Source organism: Balaenoptera musculus, chromosome 1 (assembly GCF_009873245.2).
Source record: "Balaenoptera musculus isolate JJ_BM4_2016_0621 chromosome 1, mBalMus1.pri.v3, whole genome shotgun sequence".
NCBI lineage: Eukaryota > Metazoa > Chordata > Mammalia > Artiodactyla > Balaenopteridae > Balaenoptera > Balaenoptera musculus.
The window spans coordinates 101074418-101081511 of record NC_045785.1 but is presented as its reverse complement, the minus strand read 5'-3'; positions in this window follow the sequence as shown (position 1 = coordinate 101081511).

Below are 7094 nucleotides of genomic sequence, written 5' to 3'. Positions count from 1 at the left end.
GGTGATTCAAAGCTATATGGCAGATTCTCACACATTAACGTGAAGTGCTAAAAACTGGCATTGGATCTTTTGGTCTATTTTTGTACTACTGTACAGTCTACCAGTCTTGGTGTAGTTTTGAGAGCATAAGTCTAGGAGCCAGAGAACATGAGCTCTAACTATAATTTTACTACTCTAGCCAATAGTTTCCTAATTTTGCAAAATAGGGAAGTTGAATTAGGATAGCTCAGATTTCCCAATCCTAATTAAGGAGATATAAAAGAATGATTTCAAACCTAGGCTTTTTTTTTAATTTCTTTTTATAATTATTATTTTATTTATTTTTGTCTGCATTGGGTCTTCATTGCTGCGCGCGGGCTTTTCTCTAGTTGCGGCGAGCAGGGGCTACTTTTCGTCGTGGTGCATGGGCTTCTCATTGCGGTGGCTTCTCTTGTTGCAGAGCACGGGCTCTAGGCACGCAGGCTTTAGTAGTTGTGGCTCACGGGCTCTAGAGCGCAGGCTCAGTAGTTGTGGCGCACGGGCTTAGTTGCTCCGTGGCGAGTGGTATCTTCCGGGACCAGGGCTCGAACCCGTGTCCCCCTGCATTGGCAGGCGGATTCTTAACCACTGCGCCACCAGGGAAGCCCAAACCTAGGCTTTTTCAGTCAACACTGGAATACTGTGATTATGAGGACCTTGATTCATTCTACCAAAGACATCAATTTTTTTTCACTTTTTTCTTTAAAAAGGCAGAAATGTGGATCATTAGTATTTGACTGAATTAAGCTTAAGGAAACCAAATTTAAGCAACAAGATACTGTTTCTAGCTACTGGGATGAGTGTAAATATTTTAGATTGTAAAATGTATATGAAAAACAGAATTATGGACTGGTGTATCTAAAACAGATTTCCTCCAAAGTCAGTCAGCTATGCCTCACATCAGATCTTTTGTTCTTCTAATATTTGACACCCTGATAACTGAGAAAGAGGAAAGGAGGAAAGGATATTATCTTACTGATGATAGCTGCTGTTCCGCTTGGCCAAGATGAAGCTATAGAAAGACAAACAATGGAAAAGTAGCTAAGGAAACTTGTTTATTTGGAATATGAGGGGACCTCCTATGCATGTCTGTGCTATTAAGGGTTCTGTTCTCAGAACAAGCAATTCTCAAGGTCATTAAGAGGCCAACAGAGTCACATGAGTTGTTTGATATCCATAAATACATGTAAAGGGGCCAAGAGTTTGCACTAGTGATCATTTTGCAAAACCACTTAGGACACATTTCAGATTATGTCCAGCTCCATGACTTGAGAGCACAGAGAAGCAGTGTCCAGTATCCAAAGGGGAAGGGTATGCTTTGTAATGCTTTCAGTATAACTCTGGGCAATGAAATGTGGTCCTATACCTTAATAAAAGAAAACTGGAACTCTAGGAACATCCGAAATGCAGATAATAAATACCCTTTGCAGTGCCAAAAGGAACATCAAAGGTTCAGATTCAGGAACTGGAAGTAAACCTAGTGAATTTAATCATTCTTATCTGGAGACATTGTATTCATGACTTACTTTGCACTTGCACCAAAATAGTCTGCTTATTAACCTGTAGTGGGGAGGGGGGAGATGTTCTTTTTCAACTTAATGCTTAATCTCGTCTTAAAACTAGTGTTAATACAGATTGCCATCAATTTGTAGGCACCGTATAAAGAGAACAAGGGGTAGTGCCTGCAATATGGGGGTTAAAGCGATATTAAATGTTTCTAAAGATAGAGGCAGCTACATGCCTAACCAGGGAGTATGTGGTTGGAACTGAGCAGTTGCCTACTAGAGCCTTCAGACGCAGTAGGCTGAAATATTATCCAGGCTAGGAAAAGCAATCTTCTAGAATGGCTACTGTGGAAGTAATAAAATTGGCGCTATTGACACTTGCTGGAGGAGCTTGAGATGTGTGAATTTTGTATGATATTTGTCTGAAGGAAAACTGCACACTATTTTAAAACATCTTACTGTAAATCAATTCTCCACATGTACAATTGAGACCCAACATTAAAAAAAAATTTTTTTTATTCATTGGAATGAAGTTTAAAGACATCTTGAAAATTAGATCAAGAAATCTCTTAAGTTTATGCTTGTTTTGCCTGTGAATTTGAGCAGTTTGACATATGATATTAAAGCCTAGCAAGGCACATGAACTGAAGTTACCAAGGCCTGTCACCCCATCGTTCTACAGCTGGTGTGACATTTCCTCTCAGAGAAACACATTTGGATTCCACTAGGAGGCATAGCCACATGCCCCAACAGAATGTTTTTGTTTCGTTGGCTCAGTATGTTTTCCTTACAACTTTCCTTCCTAACCCATGTAGCAGGTTTTTATTGAACCTACTATGTGCCTAAATGCTGTGCTGCTCTGGGCATACAGCAGTGAGCCAGATAGGCTGGCTCCTCATTCATCTTTTATATTGCATTGAGGAGAGATCTCGAAAACAAAAATTTCTTAGTTGCAATTTGGTGGTTGTTTCAAAGGAGAAGGATATTGTTTACTGAGACGTAACTTGCTTAGCCTCACTCTTCCAGTTGTCGCCCTCATGACACTGCCCAGGGTCACCTCCTACACAATTTTTCTGAGAATAATCAAAGCTACCCAAGATGCACAGAGCCTGTCTCTTGCCTCATTGCCACTTGGGTCTCTCCTTTTCAAGTCAAGGCTCTCATAAAAGGAAACTGTATATTGCTTCACAATTTCAAAGTGCTCTTACATAAATCTCGTTTAACCCTCCACAAAAGCCATGTAAAAGAGGAATGGTCTACATTTTACTGATGTGAATCCTGTAAAAATAGATGGGTTTATTCCAGGTTTGAACCCAGGTCTTCTGACTTCAGATACTGTGCTCTTTTTGGTTCACTAGTGCAATTGACCCTTGAACAACACGGGTTTGAAGTGGGCAGGTCCACTTCTACGCAGATTTTTTTTCAACAGTAAATACTACAGTACTACACTCTGAGGTTGGTTGAATCCAGGGATACAGAGGAATCGCGGATACTTAGGGCTGACTGTAAGTTATAGGCGGGTTGTCGACTTCATGGAGAGTGGGCGCCCCTAAGGCCTGCATTGTTCAAGGGTCAACTGTAGCTTTCAAACCATGCTGCTCAAAGCCCTTGGAGTATGGTAAAGGAGATTTCCGGGAAAGCCTGAGTGGGCAGGGCTCTGCTCTTCCTCCCTTGTCCTTCAACCCAGGCTCCACTTTCATCTGTTTTGGGGTGGGTTTTTTTTGGCATATTATCCAGATATTTTATTTTTATAATCTTAAATATCAAGAATGACAATTTTTAATTCAACTACCTGAGGTTTTGTATGAATTGACCTTGTGTTTCAAGTAAATTTTATTAATTTTATAAGAGTAGTAATAGAACCTGGTTTGAAAAAAATTGGAAACCACACATAGAATTACTTAACATTTACACAAAGTTAATCACTTTAAACTTTTGTTGTTGTTGTTGTTCTGTCATCTCTTGTGGTGATTTTTATGCACAGGGTCACATGCTGTGTGTGTGTGTGTGTAAGATTGAATCATCTAGATATACAGTGTTCGTACCTTACTCATTTCACTTAATAACATGAATTCCACACCTTTTCTAAGCCAGAATATTTACAACAACATCTTTCTTTTGAAAACTATATAGTACTGTAATTTATATAACCTTTTCTCTGCTGACAAACACATGGGCTGTTTTTTTATTTGATGGTTGATTGTTTTGTCATATCAAATATCATTATATTCAACATATATTTGCCAGTATATGCATAGAGCAAATTCCCACAAAATAGTTGAGTTTACACTTGATGCATTTTTAATTTTTTTTAATTTTTAAATTTTACTTAACTGCGCTGGGTCTTAGTTGCAGCATGCTTGTGGCATGTGGGATTTTTTTTTTTTTTTACTTGCAGTATGCGGGATTTAGTTCCCTGACCTTGGGATTGCCGAGTCTCAACCACTGGACCACCAGGGAAGTCCCCAATATGTTTTTTATTTTAATACATATGGCCTTAATTGTCTTCCAGATAATGTTTTATCAATAGATTCCTTCCAACAGTGCATGAGAAGATGTTTTATCCCAGACCCTAGGCAACCCTGAGATATATCAAAATTTCAAACTCTTACCAGATTAATAGGTAAACTGTGATATTTTTGTCTACTGTCCAATTTGCATATCTTTAACTATAAGCACTTTCATTTGTTTTTCATTTTAGGCTTCCACTCAAGATTTAGTTTGAAGGTTCCATAAGTAAAAGTTTAAATGCCCCTTGACTTCAATCTACTCCTACAACCATCTGTCAAGCTGGGAATCACTACACTGCATCCTCATGTCTAGTCCAGAACCCAATACTCTAGGCACAATCATGGTCATTGCACAACTAAGCAAGAGTGAGGCCATAAATGACACCGTGGTTAAGAGCCCCGACACAGGAGCCATAATTCCTGGGCTTAAATCCCATCTCTACCACTTAACAACTGTGAGACCTTGGGCAAGTCAGTCTCTGTACCTGAATTTCTTCAACTGTAAAATGGAGGTAATAATAGTTCCTCAAAAGACTGTTGTGAAAATTAAATGAATTAATATATGTTAAAAAACAACAACAACCTTGGAACAGTGTTGAGCACTGTTATCATTGCACAGACCCCATGGCATGCCTCCCTCTCTCTCCTGACAGAATGCAGTATACTTTTGATGTTTAGATTGCTTTGTTAAAAGCAAATTGCTGAATTTTAGTTCCATGCAAGAGGCAGGAAACAAAGTCAGTTTGTCTCACGGAAAAGGATGAGTCTTACGAATTTGACTTCTTTATTTTTAGGCATGTATGGGAAATTATGACTGACAGGGAAATGAGGCTAAATACAGTAAAATACCATAAGATTTCAGAATTTGATTATATTCCAAACTAAAACTCATTCCTTAGGTTTAAGGTAACTTTTATACACCTCTAGCAGGGTGACAAAAATAGTCCATAGTTGCTGCTGGCAAAAGGGCTGTATTCCAAACCAGACGTTGTAATGAACTCAGAAATGCTGCCACTGAAGCGATGTTACAAAGGATTAAGCTCATCCTGAAAGTTTACTACTGGTAGCCCCGAGCCCCATAGAACACTTTGGCATCTGAACCATGAGTGACTGTGAGGGCATGGAGGAGGGTGGGGTGAAGAGCAGGTTGGAAAGGGCTGGGCGCTCCCAGCAGGTTTCACAGTAGGCACAGAAACCTGCTATAGTAGAATAGAAGAAGGGCTTTCTGGACAAAAAAGCCAGGCAGCAGTGATTGCCTGTGTACAGCTCATTCCTGTTAAGTGTCTGTCATCTCCTTCCTGTAGAGCCTCAGGTTACAGGTATCTCTAACTTGATAAAATACAATAAATCTCCGCTTTAAAAAATAGTTCGTAAATTTGTTACTTGGAACTCTGAATGTTTTCCATTGGAATAATGTTCTAAATGATGGGAAGCATCTGGGTAAGCTCCAGCCAATGTAGTCCATAATTTGGATGAAATATTCACATTAACAATTTTTAAAAGACATAGAAAATAATGATTTTCTTTTGCTAAAAACTAAAGCAAAGATAGAATTAAATGAGACTAGTTTATATACCGATGCTTGAAGAAAACCCCAGTTTAATTACAGAAAAAGAATGAGTAGATAGACTTGTCCCATTTAAGGGAACTTCTGGACATTTTTCCTTAAGGGCTGTAGATGATAGTAGGACCAGGATGTGTTTTGTTTTGCTTTAAATTCAGTTTTTTAATGACAAAAATAATACTTGTTCATGGTAGAAAATGCAAATAAGACAAAAGAAAAAAGTAAAAAATTGCCATCATTCCACCACCCAGACAGAACGCTGGTATAAGTTGTCCAGGCTGTTTTCAACATCTATATTGATACCTAAATTAAATGCCTTTCTTTTTTTTTTAATGAAAACAAGATTATACTATGTATATATCCTTGTAAAATGCTTTTTCACTTAATAAAAATCTTTGAATGCTTTCCAGGTTAATATATATTCATCTACTCATCATGTTAATGACTGAATTGTATATTATGGTTGTACCGTACCTTAATCAATCTTCTATTGCAGTTGTTCCTACTTTTTAAAAAATATTTATTTATTTATTTGTCTGCTCTGGGTCTTTCTTGCAGCGCGCGGGCTTTTCATTGCGGCACTCGGGCTTCTCTCTAGCTGTGGCACGCAGGCTCCAGAGCTCATGGGCTCAGTAGTTGCAGCGCTCGGGCTTAGTTGCCCCGCTACATGTGGGATCTTAGTTCCCCGACCAGGGATCAAACCCACATCCCCTGCATTGGAAAGCGGATTTTTAACCACTGGACCACCAGGGAAGTCCCTGTTCCTACTTTTTGACTCTTATAAGTTTGGCTACAATTAACATTATTGAAACACATCTTTGAGCACTTGTATAATAATTTTCTTAAGATAAAGTCATAAAAATTAAATTGTTTTATCAATGGATAAGCATATTTTTAAAGGTTTTTGATAAATATATTGCCAGATTTCCTTCCAGGAAGGCTAAAATCTTACACTTTCACCAACCACATGAGTGTCTGTTTCCCCATATATTAAACATTGAGTATTATCAAGAAACTGGTTCTTTTTTATAATCAAATTCACTTCAAATTGTGTGGGAAAACAAAAATAAACTGTAAATTTTTTAAAAAACGGAGTGTTACAATATATGCAGTTTTAGAAACTCTTCATAGTATAATCAATCATATTTTCTTACCTGCATCAGGTGGAATTCCCCAAAAGACAGCAGTTTCTTAAGATCTTTTTATTTTTAATTTGATGGTAAAGACTTGAAATTTGTCCTGCACTTTTCCCCACTACTTACACCTACCAACATTTGTCTGGACATTTCTACCTGCTAACAACTTTATAATCCTTAATTTACTTACTCAGTGAATCAGGAATATTAAAAATTATACAGGCCTTGACTACCCCAAACACTACCCCCACATCTCAGAGTGTCTCTGTCTGCTTTCTTCTCCCCTCCTCCAATCCAGACTCAGCGATAAAGCGCCTCTCCTCTCTTCCAGGTTCTTCCTCCACCTGGGTCTTGCTTCCAC